This window comes from Typopeltis vanoorti, chromosome 3 (assembly GCF_054136105.1).
Source record: "Typopeltis vanoorti isolate ZY-2024b chromosome 3, IOZ_Tvanoo_1.0, whole genome shotgun sequence".
Taxonomy (NCBI): Eukaryota; Metazoa; Arthropoda; class Arachnida; order Uropygi; family Thelyphonidae; genus Typopeltis; species Typopeltis vanoorti.
Window position 1 is genome coordinate 38,250,392 of NC_143551.1, and position 16,091 is coordinate 38,266,482.

Here is a 16,091-nt window from a genome sequence, read left to right on the forward strand (position 1 = left end):
ATGATCTTAAATGCACCGTGGTACATTAAAAATGTTCAACTTCATCGAGACACAAATATCCCTTATATCTACTCTTTCCAGCAATCTCTCGCAGTAAAGTACTTCTCAAAATCATCCTCACATCCAAATGAATTAGTCTAACAAGCAGCAAATTATGATGCATCGGAATTATGCAAATATAGACGACCTAAGGCCATTCTAGTTCCCTTTCAGGATCTATAACTTGCCCAATTCGGGCTGAGCATGGAGCTCAAAAATTTCTCCCTACACAGTAATCTATCATATAGCAGGAATTAAAAGCATTATGCTTCACCTTATAGACAGTAACGTTCTGCGTTCTCGATGGTAGTGGAGACTGCATCCTTTGTGCTAGGCCTCCCGTAGGTATAAGTTCAAGTCTAGTCGCCGACTGGAGAAAGTTTTTCTAAGATTATCTTCAACCTGTTCACGAGTTATTCGATCTCTGGCATGGGCAAGTGGGTTTTTTCTACTGGAAACTCGGGTTTTTCGTCCCGTAAACTCAAAAAAATCGTCCGTAGTACCCACATTATTGCAGACGGCAACCTATCCTGTTAGGGTTAGGTACCAACAGATGGCAGCACTTGTTTGCCAGTCGCATCACCTGTACTGCCTATAATTAGTGATAGACATGTACCAGCTACCTCTTATTGGCTGCCAGTGGAGATTGAACTTTCCACTCAGTCTACAAAGTTTATGAATTAGCGATCATTGCAGATCAGTCATAGGTCGTATGCGATTCATAGTGTGTATTCTCAAATCGTCTACTCAACAACCCCTCCCCTCCCCGAAGATCAAACCCTGAATGCGCTACTGCATTAGCAGATATATATAAACATAATATAATATAATATAATATAATATATGCATGTGTGTGCGTGCGTGCTAACTTTTATTCTCCAAAGGGAGTAGGCGAGGACGTTTAGAACTCTAATTTTTAGAGAGTCTAGGCAAGTTAATCCCTAAACGTGATCGTTAAAGCACACACAGGGTACTTTCAAAGCATAACCAGAAATATTTTTTAAATAATCGAATTCTTCTATAACTATATAATTGTTATCACTTTGTAAATCTTTTAGTGTTTCTTTGTCTATTGTTTTCGTCTTACACCTGAAAAAAGTCCTACGTAATTAGGATGAGACGTTATGTTTTTTTGATCGAAGTAATTATTAATATCTTATTTCGGCTTATTACTGCCTTATGTGCTCTTATTTATTTAACAATGAATCAGCAAAGTGTACATGATGAAATTAGTTATTCTAACCTAAAATAATAGCAAGGTTTTTATTTATTTATACACCCTCCATTCACAAAGGTTGTAAACCTATTATACAACAAAGTACGGCTTGTGAGATGATAGGTTAGGTATCTGGCACCCTTGCGCTAGATACTAAACGTATAATTTTTTTTCAAGCCATTCAGGCCTCCAGTAAGCAGAATGATGATGGACTCACCAGACGATGAGATTCATCATTCCCTAAAAGTAGTCGTATAGGTAATTCAGCCATCGAAAGTCCTGCTGACCTTTAACAGTTCACGTTTTTAATACATTTTTTCTTCTTAAATTATTCTGCGATTTAATATATATATAATTGAGAATAATCAGTATTTGTGTTCCGTTTATTATGTGTTGTTTCCATGATCCATAGAATTAGAAAGAAAGAAAAGATCTGGCTTCCCCTCCCCATACACACCCATTTTATTCATGTTCATAAGCGGTTGCTGTTTGCATGCATTCCCTTGTTTATTAGCACCAGGCCGATTATGCACATTCATATACTTTTGAATTTTCTGTTTTCCTCGAATATTAACATTCGTCACCCTTCTTTGTGCGAGTTAAGTACAGTATGTATGTCCGGATGTTTGTTAGTACTTAGCAAAAAAATGAAAATCAGAATTTGAAAGAAAAAAATGCAAGATGTTCGAGCATCCGTTGTCCATAACAATTAATACTACATTGGCTTATGGTAGTTTAGGAGGTGTGGTCGTTGCGACGTTTGTTGAGTCTCCGTTGATCTGCTTATATAATTGGTGAATTATTGTTTTGTTAAGTCAGCTTACTACGGTTTCTCTATAATTGCTAATAAAAATGTGAATACTATTAAACACTTGCCTCTTGTTTTGAATGTTGTTTTCATATCGGTAACACATACATCGTTATGTGACTGTAAGAATCGAAATCGAACGTTACTTGGAAGATGGACGACAGTTGCTTTATTTGTTTCTTCATTGCTTCTTACCAAAGCTTGTTTTATGATACTGATTAAGGTGATTTATTTTTTATTGTTTGAATATGAAAAAAAAAATAAACAAAACTTTCCAGGTGTTGTGCTGCTACTGTAATTTGATGCATTACATATTTAGCTTTCCTTCTCTTTATTTACAGCTGTTTTTCGCCTGTTACTATATATGTATATATACACCGGTATGTATATAATAACAGGCGAATATGATGTTGTGATATATATATATATATATATCACAACATCATATTGTTACCATTTAATACTGAGCATGATGCTCACCTCCAAATAATTTTAAAACTTGATATACTTTTTATGTGTGAATACTGGACACTTCGCTAAATAACGGAGATATTTTGTACAAAAAATGCCGTAAAGATAATTTAATAATGACACATTTTAAACTGTTTTTTTCTAAAGTTTGTTATTGTATATCGGTTTTTAGACAGTATTGCAAACTTCAAATGTGATCTACGAAGCTCGTTGAGGTAACTTCAATGTGTAGAGAAATATTACATTTAGAATGTTATTTGCGATTTTTTTTTTTTATATTTTACTATATTTTTTTTTACAAAATTACAAGGTTTTATTTTTAAATGACCAGATATTTTAATACCATTCTAAATCAGATTTTTGCTTTAGTATTATTGTTGATCTGAGATTTTAATAATAATAAATAATATTATTATTATTAAAATCTGACCCCATGAAGCAATGACCCATGACTCCCCCTCCCATTCTATGAAAAATTTCTTCCATGTCGACCCAATAACCTCTGACCAACTTATATCTCAATCTTATCACCTCTCCTCCATCTATTCATAAGGCTTTGCAATTTACATTATATCAATCTGTCCTCGTACTCCACATTCTAAATACCACTGACCACCTTTGTGAATCTTTTCTCGACTCTTTCTAACATATTCTCATTACCATGAAAGCCTAGTGACCACATCAGTGCACAATAATCCATGAGACCTGATCAAGGCCTTGTACAATGGCACCATTACCTCTCTATTTCTGCATGTCAGGGTCCTCTGCATCATTGCCATTATCCAATGTGATGTCTTCACAACTTGTGCAATATAGCCTCTGAGTTTCAGGTCCTTGTCCACTATCACTCTTAGATCTCTAATCTCCTGTGCTTAAAAGTTTCCCCACCAAGTTTATACTTGACATTCCATTGTTACTAACTAAATTTCAAAACCTTTCACTTTGCAACATTGAACTGATAGTTCCACTTACCTGCCCATTCATGCAATTTATTCAAGTCCTCCTGCAAGGCCATAACATCTGCTTGATTCTGCATTGCTCTCCCCAATTTTGCATCATCTGCAAACAGCTGCATATCACTACTTAAAACCATCTTAGTATCATTTATATACAAATTGAACAACAGTGGTCCCAAAACTAATCCCTGCACCACCACCACTAGTGACATTTCTCTTTCAGGATACTGCACGCCATATACAACTTTCTGATAGCTATCTGACAGCCAGTCACTGATCCAACTCAGAAGTCTGTTGTCCAATCCCATCTAATGATGGGATTGGATAGCATTTCAATTGGATAACATAACACATCCATTTCAATTTATTTAATGGCTTGTTATGTGGCAGTCTATCAAAAGCTTTTACAAAATCTGAGTATACCACTGTACATATATCTCCCTTGTCCAAGATATTTGTCCCCTTGTTATCGCACACAGGTAAGCTACCAGAACATGATCTCCTTTTAAGAAACCCATAGAAAATACTGCTGTTATCAATCCATTTCTGTATCCTAGTTCTCACCAATCTCTCTAGTACCTTCAGCACAACTCCAGATATACAGATAGGCATGTAATTTGTAGCCACATCCTTATCACAACCTTTATGCAGTGGAAAAATTTTACACTCCTTCCACTCCCTTGGAACGTGTGCTGTTGTAAGACTTATTAAACAGGTATGCCAATGCTACTGCAAATTTCCTGGAACAGTCACTTAAGATGTGCAGTGATATGTCATCAAATCCTATTGTGTTATTGACAACAAATGTATTTCCTCATACCTCCTGTTCACTCACAATTAGGCCATCCTCTTCTATGTCCTCTGCACTTAAATTTCTCATAATTTCACCCTGATGAGGATGAAACACCTTTATAAATTGACCACTAAATTCCTCAACATATTCTGTAATAGTTTTCATTCTACCATTTTCATCCATTAACATCATCTTACCATAATAATTCTGGATAATAATTCTACTTACTGCATATCTAAAAAAAACTCTTTAGGGTTTTTCATCACCTGGTTTGCTAATTTCTGCTCATATTGCACTTTTGTTGTCCTTACCGAATCATTCTCCTGGCTTTGTTCTTTATTGTTATTATTATTATGTGACATCTCCAAGAGATGTGCAGTGATACCTTGTTGGTGCCTTCCCTCAATGAGTCTTTGAATTCATTGAGGGAGGGTACCCACTTTACAACTCGCCACCCACAGCAAACTGCAACCACCATCATCATCCACATCTACTGCCCACCATCACCACCACTAGTATTTTCACCGACAATAAAAAAAATCTATGCCCACGGTGGGATTCGAACCCAGCTGCCTTTTGGCTGGAGAGCAGATACGCTAACCACTTGGGCCATACTCTTCATGTAACTGATTACTATTATTCATCTTGCACTGCCTCCAAAGTGCTGCCTTCTTTCTGCAGATTTCATCTTAATCCCCTCATTCATTCATTTTACTTCTACCTTATTCTGCCTTTTGACCTTTGTAATACAGTCACATATCAATGCTGTTATGTATTTTTTTTGTCAGTTCCCAAGCAGCATTTATTTCCTTATTTATTTCCAAGCAGCATTTATTTCCTTATTTATTTCCAAGCAGCATTTATTTCATTAACATGCTAAGCTCCAAGCTGTTTCCTAAGCTTGTCATAACCACCAGCCTTGTATTTCTACATATATCTTTTCCTCACAGAAGTCTGCATATGGCTAGCCACAACCCCAGGTGATCACTTCGTGATCACTCTCACCGACTTTAGGAAACTGCAAAACATCACTCACACATCCTCTTATGATATGATCAGATCTAAAATTCTCGATTCTTGCATACCCTCCTTTACATGCTGTATAAAATAGCTGTCTCTCAAGAACTCAAGAAATTCAATTTTCTTATTCCCAAGTAGTATTTCCAGCAAAATATGTCTTCTTGTGAACTTCCACCTCACTGATATGATGGATCTTCTCTTGTTTTCAGTTACAGGATTACTTTTTAAATTGAAAATATTTTTAATATACATAAATACTAGGCAGGATAAAATTTCTGGATAATATATTTATTGCTCTTGTCAATAATCATTTGAAAGTTGTATTGTAAATTATAATTTTATAATTTATAAAATTATAAAAAAATTATAACAATATATTGGTAAAATAACTCAAAGGATTACTTGATCCCTCATTCTTCTTTGAAAACCACATTAGCAAGTAAAGATAAGGAAGTTATTATTCCTCTTTATAAGGCTATGATTTGGCTACATCTTCACTTACTGTGCACAGATTTGTTCAGCTGTGTTTCTTGGAGTCCAAGAGGTCAAGAGGATTCAGAAGAGTGATCAAGATGGTGACATGCCTGTGGAATACTCCCTATGATAATAGGTTAATGGTTTGTGGGTTACAAAGTTTAGTTGATAGGCGGAGAAGGGAGGACATGATAGAAACATTTAAATTATTAAAGGGGTTTTATAAAATTGATGCAAGCTAAATTTTTCAATATTATTATTATTATTATTATTAAACAAGACCTCATGGAGTCAAAGACTCATCTAGGAGGTCCATTTATCTCACACACATCTCATCAAACCGGGTCTTAAACACATTCAAACTCCTTGCAGACACCACACTCTCAGGCAAGGCATATATGACAAATAGTCAGAGAACTAGGGGGCCATCCATGGAAGTTGTGTAAGAGTGTGGCTAGTAGGGTCTGCAGACCAGTGAAATAGATTGGCAGAATTGGTCGCGAGTTCCCTGATGGTGAATGGATTCAAGCAGAGGTATGATAGGATTTGTGTGTGTGATAGTTGATTGGGTCACCCACGATGAGCCTCCAGATTCCATGGAGATGCTGTAAAATAATATTTCTTATTTTAAAAATTTAATTCTTCATGAGTGAACTAAATTTCTATTGTATATATGTGTATGCCCATAAAGTAAATTATTTGCAGTTTTTTTTTTTTTTTAAGAACTCTGAAAAAAGTAGTAATAGACCCCCACAATCAAGATGATTATAGAAATATTTAGTCACCAAGATAACTTGGTCTTTTTTGTGTAAAGAATCATCTGCAAATTGAAACATTTTCCATTATTATTATTATTATTATTATTATTATTATTATTACCACGGGCTACTCCAGGAGTCCTTAGACTCATCGAGGGAGGCCCTAAACATCATGTTCACACAGCTGTTCAACATTCTCACAGTATCTATCATACCTTGCCTTGAACTCGCTCACTGTCATAGCACCCACAACAGACTCTGGCAGCTTATTCCACTCATTTACCACTCTAAAAGTAAAGAACCCAGCTCTAACACCCCTGCTAACCACGCTCTTGCCCAGCTTCCATGAGTGTCCCCTAGTTCTCCCACCACCAGTCCTGATCTCAAAAATATCATCTGAATTAATCCTATAGAATCCTTTTAGCAATTTGAATGTCTCAATCATATCTCCCCTTTTTCGCCTATCAACTAGTTTCTGCAACCCACAAATCTTCAACCTGTTCTCATATGGTGCATTTCATAGACCTGCTATCATCTTAGTCACTCGCCTCTGGATCCTCTCAACCTCCTCCCCATCAAGAAGGAACCGAGGTGACCAAATCTGGGCACAGTAGTCGAGATGAGGTCTTATCAGGGCTCGGTACAGAGGTACAATAACTTGTTTTTCTCTGCTCGTCAAGGTATTTTTCAACAACCAAGTGAGTTGATGAGCTGATTTAGCTACTTTCGCAATGTGCCCCCTAAACTTCATCTCCCTATCCACCAACACTCCCAAGTCCCTGGCCTCATCAATCTCTTGGAGTACAGTTCCACCAATGTGGTATACTGCTGCTAATCTTTTCACTCCGAAATGCATAACCTTACATTTTGTCACATTAAATTGACATCCATTCTCCTTAGTCCAGAACTCCAATCTATCTAAGTCATCTTGCAAGACTTTGACATCTTCTGCATTCACTATCGCTCTACCCAACTTTGCATCATCAGCGAACAAATGAACTGTCCCACTTAGACCATTCCCTATATCGTTAATGAACAGATTAAACAGCAGTGGTCCAAGAACAGAACCCTGTGGCACACCACTAGTCACAGGCCGTTTTTTGGACTCTACTCCTGAATAAACTACTCTTTGATATCTCTCCATCAACCACCCAGCTATCCATCTCACCAACCCTATATCCATTCCCATATGTTGTAGTTTACGGATTAGAATTCCATGTGGTATCCTGTCAAACGCCTTTGCCAGGTCCAGCAGTATCACTGTAAACCCATTTCCCTTATCCAGTTCAGCCGTCACCCTGTTATAAAACTTGAGCAAGTTACTGAGGCATGATCTACCCTTCACAAAGCCATGCTGTCCTCTGTACAGTATCTCATTTTCATCAATCCATTCCTGTATTTTTCCCTTGACTACTTTCTCCAAGACCTTGACAACGACTCCTGATATGCTGATCGGTCAGTAATTTGCAACCATGGTCTTGGATCCTCCTTTATGCAGTGGAACTATTTTCCCCTCTTTCCACGCCTTCGGGACTAAGCCAGACCTGAGACTCAGATTAAACAACATGGTCAAGGGCACTGATAATTCATTAGCCGCTTCATGCAAGACCCGTGCCGGTATACCATCCAATCCCACAGATGTATTCACATTAAGGTTCTGTAATAGACTATTCACCTCCACTTCATTCATCACAATTCCCATATAAACTAATGGTTCCTTCATTTTTTCAACGTCACCACCTGGATGATATACTTTTGCAAAGTGCGCGCTCAGTAACTCCACTATATCGACTGGTTCAGTGAACTCTTTACCATCGTCATTCCTTAAAATCATTTTGCCATGTACAGTTTTTCTCTTGCTTGCATTATTAATATTATTATTATTAAGTGCAATTTATTATTAAGTGCAATTTATTATTAAGTGCTTCTATGGAATGGTTCCCGAGGGTCATAAGAGGTCACTCTACATCATTTACAGTGCTTTTATTATTAACACCAGACCTTCGTGGATGCAAAAGCCTGATTGTTTGGGGGGGGGGGGGGGGAATACAAACTGTCATATACACACAAAGCTCATCAAACTGTCCTTTAAGCTCATTTAATGGGTATGCATTCACCATACTGTCAAGTAGTGCATTCTGCCTGCCAATTGCTTTCTCCATTCCACAGAATTTTCATTCTGTGAAAAATTTGTTCCACATTAACCCAGTAACAACCCCTTACCCAGTGGCATCAATAGCTAATTCTGGACCTGGGGGGAGAGAAGAACTTACTGGGGGCCCACTGAAACAGGGGCAAAAAAAAAAACACAAAACAAACTCCAACAGAATTTTGTAATTTATTATTCATTTACAAAGAAAAAACTTTTGCCCATGCCTGGGGAATTTGACCCCCCCCACACACTTTTGGTTGGGCTGATCTCACCAACTTAAATGTCTTAATTGTATCCTCTCAACTCAGATTAACAATGTTTTGCTAATTGAATTTCTTTGATTCATCTTCATATTCAATTCTGTTTGCCACCTTTGGAAATCTGCTCTGGACACTTTCTAACGTATTCTCATCACCATGAAAACTGAGTGATCAAATCTGTGCACGTTAGTCCTTTTGATGTCTGATCAAGGCCTTACACAATAGAATCATAAAGACTAACGTGCACAGATTCGATCACTCAGTCTTCATGGCGATGAGAAAACGTGTTGAAAAACTCAAGGGTAACTTATAGCTATGCTATGTCTTAAACTGTAAGAAAAGGATGTTAAGGCATAGGAAATGATCAAGAGGTATTTATTGAAATCAGTATCAGATTGCATATCTGGGTTAGCAGGATAAATCAGGTGGAGTTAAATGGATGAGGATTATCATTAAAAGGATATGTAAAATAAGAAAATGTTGTGGAGAGAATATAAAAAAAAGTTATCAACTAACTCATGAGCAATACACAGCACAAGCAAGAATGACTACCATGGTAAATCATCTTCCTTTTTTCGTATTAGGCCTATTGGCCTGTTACGGAGCTATCCTAAGCCCTTCCAAGCCATATGCGTCCCAAGGATAAGGTGGCTAGCCCTATGCTGCCTCCTGGTGTGTCCTATGTCTGTAGATGTGTGTGTTCACAGGGCCGGTTTGCCTGCTTGTGGGAGGAAAAATCCTAGATAAACTGGGGAGAAAAACCCTACAGTCCATGCCCAAGACTGGCTAACTTAGCTATGTCTGAGAAAGATCCTCACATCAGCAATGGGAATTGAACCCAGGACACTACCATGGTAAATAAAACAATCAAATTTCGAAAGGAAATTAGCCAATCAGGTGAAAGGCAGTTGAATTACTGAATTCAATTGCCTTTTTATTGTTGAATTCATTAGGTGGCAATATTGTAGTAACAGATGTGATAGAATCTGATATGAGAATCAAAGTAGATGAATTGGAGGTATTTAAAAACAAAATCTCAGTCTGAATCCTGTTATTGCATTGGATGAGATATTGGCTCTTATATTACAAGAAAGTATAAGAATTGTCAGTGTAACTATACTCCAAGACAGATATAACAAATTACAGATCAGGGATGGCCACAACGTGTCTCTCATGCTGCATGCAGCTTGCAGCTCTTCACAATCTACCAGGAAAAAATAAACAAAAAGAGAAGACAACAAAAACGAGGAACAAAATAAAAAGAGAGAGGGAGAAACAGGGTTAACAAACATTACCGCAGTAAAAGTTTTATTCGAAACACATTAAATGAAGTTTACTTTGAGCAATTAGAATAATTTTAAAGTCGAAACAATAATTTTAGTTACTTATTTACTAGTAGAGGCCTTCCTTGTATCCATTATCTTAGTAAGCTCCTTAAAATTAGGTGTGTAATTAGTCAAAGCAGTTCTTACAGGCTCGTTAAAACCTCGCCATGCCCACACTCACTTACTCCCGTACCATCACATTGGTGAAAGGTTGCGACTCTTCTAAGTCTTACTGGAATTATTTCGGCTCCAAAACACGTAGTTGGCCACCGCTGTTATAGATCAATCAGCGTGTCAGGAGCAGTCAATAATTGGAAAAGTTGGTCGAAAGCAGAATTCAGAAATGGTTGGATAAGAATACTCTCATTTTTACTTAATATTCTAAGTAAAGCAGAGCTTTGCAAAGGATAAGTTTTACCTTAGTGATTTACTCACTGTTTTATAATAGTGAGCTGAGTTAGATCAAGGAAATGTCTACGTCAGGGGTTCCCAACCTTTTTGTTTCCTAGAGCACATTCTAAAATACCGGTAGGGCGACGGGCACCATCTATTTTTTCAATCAAATTTTTTGAATTCTTTTGTTAAATGAATACATACAAAGTTTACATTATAATCAAATGTTTTGTTACTTAAAAGTTTACATTATATAAAAATTTAAATATATATATGTAAGTTAGTGTGAGCTTTGGCATTGCATTTCATTGGCCAGTGCTTCATAATTAGGAGAATATGATGATATTCCAGTTCTTAAACTGGAATGAACAACTTCGAATATGCATCTACTTTACATTGTATGCGTTTAATACTCGTGATGTGTCATTAACGCATGCGTCATATAGCATGCCATGAATTGTTGCGTGATTATTTCAAACTATATGGCACACGGTTGAACAGCGGCGGGTACACACAAATTGGTCGACGGGCACCATGGTGCCCACAGGCATAGGGTTGCGAACCCCTGGTCTACATCATGATGCAACTGCTGTACTTTCAATTTGACAGGATACTGCATGTAACTCTATTACATAAGTTGTATAAATAGGGATAAGTGGCTTGTCAACTGACAGACATCAATGTAGTATGTTGACAGTGTATAATCCAAGAGAAGGATGACCAGCGGTGTATCACAGAAGTCTGTACTTATGTTATTGTGTTTACTTTGTGTGTTACTAATATCAATAATGATTTGAGGAGAAATATGAAATCATTTTCTGGCTATCCAAAACTGTGGAGGTACTGAAGATGGTAAATTAGACTGACATTGTTGCAAAAGACAATCAACATTTGAGTAGGAGAAAGTGTAAGGTCACTTGGGAATGGAAAGATTACAAGCTGTAATACATTGGTGGAATGGCACTACAAGAGACACGGAGGATGATAGTGAAGAGAGTTGAAGTTCAGAGGGCATATTGTAAAAGCTGGTAAAATAACTCAAAGAATCGCACAAAGAAGTTAAAGAACACTCTCATTGAAAAGAAGAGACAATGAAGTTATGCATAAGACTGATGTGATTATATCTGGACCCAGTGCTGTAACTAGGTTTTCATGGGCTCTGTACAAGATTTTATTTTTGACTCTCCCCCCCCTTTTTTTTTTTTTTTTGGAAAAAAGAATAAAAAGAAAACAATTACGATAGAAATAGATTGGTTAATATATTTTAAATAGGCAGAGTCCATAACAAAAATGTTATGGACTCTGCCTCCATGGCGGAAAAATTTAAAGTTTGAAAATGAAAATATAATACTGGTTATTTTTTAATATCCCATTTCTTGCCCCCCTTGTCCTGAGTCCTTGTGCCTGTTGCACCTACCTAGTTACAGCACTGTCTGGACCCAGATTCTTAGATGTGGAAGTGTTGGAGAGTATTTAGAGCTAAGCGATCAAAATGATGACAGATCTGTGTAATTTTTCCTATGAGGATGGACTTAAGGTTTGTGGTTTACAAATTTTAGTTAATAGGGGAAAAGCAGAAATATGATAAAAACATAACTTATTAAATAGTTTTGTAGTTGAATGCTGAAACAAAATTTCAATACACAACAGGACAAGAGCAAACAGAGGTCATCTTTGAATTGCATAAGAGAGAGTGAGTGGTTAGCAAGGACGTGTGAAATTTTTCTTGGAGAGTAGTGGATGCATGGAATGGGTTGCCAGAAATGGTCATGAATGCACTTAAGAGGAGAAGTGATAGTTATTGTTGAGATGAATTTTCAGACTCCATAGAGGTTCCCATGTAAAAATAATTTCTTGACTGGCTTCAATCCTGCATTGATCTCTTTCCATGTTATTGCTCCAAGCTTCCTCGTCTGTTAAATTCTTGATATATTAATCTGCTTATATAATTTCTCTGAAATCCTACTTTGCTTAGACATCTCACCATCAATCTCTTCCTTAAACGGGAAGGAAGTGGTTTTGACATCTCATTTGCAATAAGAAATTCATAATTCACTAGATAAATTTTGAAGGGTAAGAGAGTAACTCATAGAACAATATAAATTATGTTAATGTTTGGACACAAATAACCTACTTACAAAAGATAACTGTGATTGTTTGATTTATATCTTTCACATTAAGATAATTTGGATACATTGCAGTGCGGCGAAAAGTTCGTTTTTTTTTGTTTTTGTAGTGTTGTAGTTACAATTTCTGTTAAAAATCATGAATTGGTATTTAACACTATTCATTATATTGCCATTCGTTTTATTTAAATGGCTGAACTGTACCATACTTTTACTCCTTAAGTGTGCAGATCATAATGACAAAACTGACTGTAAACAGACGACTCATTATGACAGGCATGTTAAATGGTAGGCTCATTTAACTAGCAACATTCTAACAGATAAGATTAGGTTTTGATGGTTATTCATGACTTATTTTTAGTACTATTAATGACACCAAATGAACATATTTTATAAAAAGATGTTTCTATAAATGGAAAAAGATAGTGATCCATCTGAAAGACAGGTGATTAATGTGTCAAGAAAAGGTAAACAGTTATTAGATTCTTTTTTCTGAAGTGAAGTGGATTTTGGGTTGTTGGCTGTGTAGGTAGGTGACAAACGCATCCAAAGTTTCTTGTCCATGGGGCCAATTGGCAAACACATCATCAACATAGTGTATCCACACTACGAGCTTATATATAGTTGTGGTAAGTGCTTTGTTTTCAAAGTGTGTAAAAGTTTGCTAAAGCTGGAGGAGAGGGGGGGGGGAACCCATAGCAGTACCATTAATCTGTTTGTAGATTTTTCCTCTCCATGTAAAGTAACCTGCATATATGGTAAATCTGAATAATTCAAAGATTTCAGGGGGAAATTTAGAGATTTATAGACACTCTTGATGATATCAAGAGTGTGTCTATAAGTGGTACATTGGTAAATAAAGAAATGACATCAAAACTAAACATTTTGTCTTAATTTTTTAAGGATATGATTTTTAACCTGTGATTTGAAATGGACTGAGTTTTTTTTACAAAAGTAGAGGAGTTGCTAGTTGGGTAAGCTTATATGTGGGAATCTATGCTTTCGAGCATAGGGGGGATATTAGATCTGTGGATTTTTGGTAAATAAATGCAGGATGGTTTAACATGAACCGGTTTGATTATTTTTATTTTTTTGATGATTTTTTTGGCCAAGAAGTCACTTTTTCAATAATTTGTGGACCTTTTTCCTTTGAGACATAGTGGTGTCTTGATTTATAATTTGGTACATAGAACCATCACATAGATCTCTCCAAGATCTCCTATGTGATGATTTTTTTTTGTTATGATCTTTTCGATCCATGATAACTAATGAATTTCCCTTATCAGCTTTTGTACACGAAAGGAATACCGTGTGCATAAGGATGACATCCGTTATGAAAGGTATAAGCAGCAGGCTAGAATAGTCACAACTGTTGTATGGAAAGCAAAGTCTGAGTATGAAAAGAAACTGGCTGTGCATGCTAAAGACAACCCACAAGAATTCTATTGATATGCTGCAAGTAAAATGAGTATGAAAGAATAGCTCTCCTAAATCCTGATGGCATGAGGTTAGAGATGAATAAGAGGTTGTTCAGTTAATGAGTGCCCATTTTGTTAAAAGCTATCAACCTGGTGTACACAACATTAAGCTCACTGTTGTATGAGTGAGGTATTAGAGCTGTTGCACAAATAGAATAAGAATTCAGCAATAGGGACTGATGGGATATCAGCACTTGCTAAAAGAGTGTTCAGCTGAACTGGCCATTCCTCTGACCAGGCTGTTTAATATGAGTCTCAGAACAGGAAAGATTCTGCAGGAATGGAAGGAATGTATGGTAATTCCATTGCACAAGGATGGTGCAAAGACCGTTGTATCCAACTATCGACCGATTAGTATCTCAGGAGTGGTGGTGAAGATTTTGGAAAAATTGGTTAGGGCTCGCATTCAGAAATGGGTTGACAGTGAATCTCTACTTTGCAATGAACAACATGGGTTTACTAAGGAAAGGTCATGTTTTAGCAACTTGCTCACATTCTATAACAATGTTACCATTGAACTAGACAAGGGGAATGGATACACCATGATACTTTTGGATTTTGCTAAAGCTTTTGACAGAATACAGCATGGCAGTATGCTGCATAAATTGGAGAAAATGGGTCTAGGTTATAGAATATTAGCATGGATAAGAGGATGGCTGACTGACAGATATCAAAAAGTGGTATATGGGGGATGTGAGTCTGCAAGATTTGAGGTAACTAGTGGTATACCACCAAGATCAGTGCTTGGTCCACTGTTATTCAATCTGTACATTAATGATATTGGGAAGGATTTGACAAGCGACATACAGCTATTTGCTGATGATGCAAAGATAGGTAGGGTAATTAGGAATGCTGCTGATATGCAGTACTTGCAGAATGATTTGAATAGGCTGGAATTGTGGACATGGGAAAATTGGTGTCAGTTCAATGTCAGTAAATGTAAAGTCATTCACTTTGGCATGATTAGATATCCAGTATCGTATTATATTGGTGGGATTAGGCTAGAAGAAATTGATGAGACTGGGGATCTTGGGGTGTTAATAGATAGGAAGTTGAAGTTCAGGGGTCATGTGGCAAAGATTGCAAATACAACTCAAAAGATAATTGCAATGCTGAAACGAACGTTCACATGTAAAGATAAGGATGTTATTTTGCCTCTTTACAAGGCCTTGATAAGACTGCATTTGAACTCAGTGGCTGCTCGTGGCTTGAAATCGTGGTGGTTGCTGCAACTTTCGAAATATACATACACACTGTAAGTGCAGTGTATACATGTTTGGATAAAATATCAAAATTATGGTAAAAAATTTTTTTTAAAAAAATGAAACATGAAAAAATATTGTTTATTATTGATAAAATTATACAGTTTAGTATAATTCAAAATTACTTAAAAATAACATCCATTCCTTTAATCCATTCCAAATATTTAAAGAGACGGAGTAAACACGATAAGCACTATGAACACTCTACTACTGGTGCAAACTGCATATAAACAAAGTGGAATTGCACGACGGACAGTGCCTCATTATGCTAATAGCTCGTATCTCACTATGATGTGCATATGCTTGTGCACATAGCAATATGACACTGTGGTAAACACCGTGCTGCTAACGTCCTTCTCCCTCCTAAGTGCTACAAGATGGATTTTTATTATTTTTTATACAAAATAGAATTGTATCGGATTGTTGATGATAAAATTAAATATTGCAAGGAAATATAAATAAATTAACAAATATATTTATATATCGAGAAAAATTGGGGGTGCTGCAGTTCCACAGTGCCTATGCACGAGCCACCCCTGCTTGAACTACTATTGTGCACA

The 16,091-nt window shown here is 36.6% G+C and overlaps 1 protein-coding gene across 3 annotated transcripts in view; it reads left to right on the forward strand.

Moving 5' to 3' along the window:
• Positions 1-1,388: 1,388 nt before the first annotated feature.
• Positions 1,389-16,091, forward strand: part of LOC150108061 (actin-binding protein IPP) — a 98,998-nt gene continuing 84,295 nt past the window's right edge. Inside the window, exon 1 of one of the 3 annotated variants that reach the window (XM_090415559.1) lies at positions 1,389-1,513. The gene's annotated coding sequence lies outside the window, so the exon portion shown is untranslated. Of the gene's footprint in view, positions 1,514-1,754; positions 2,287-2,610; positions 2,750-16,091 lie in introns of those variants that run through there. The other 2 variants (XM_090415558.1, XM_090415560.1) reach the window with 2 other exon arrangements.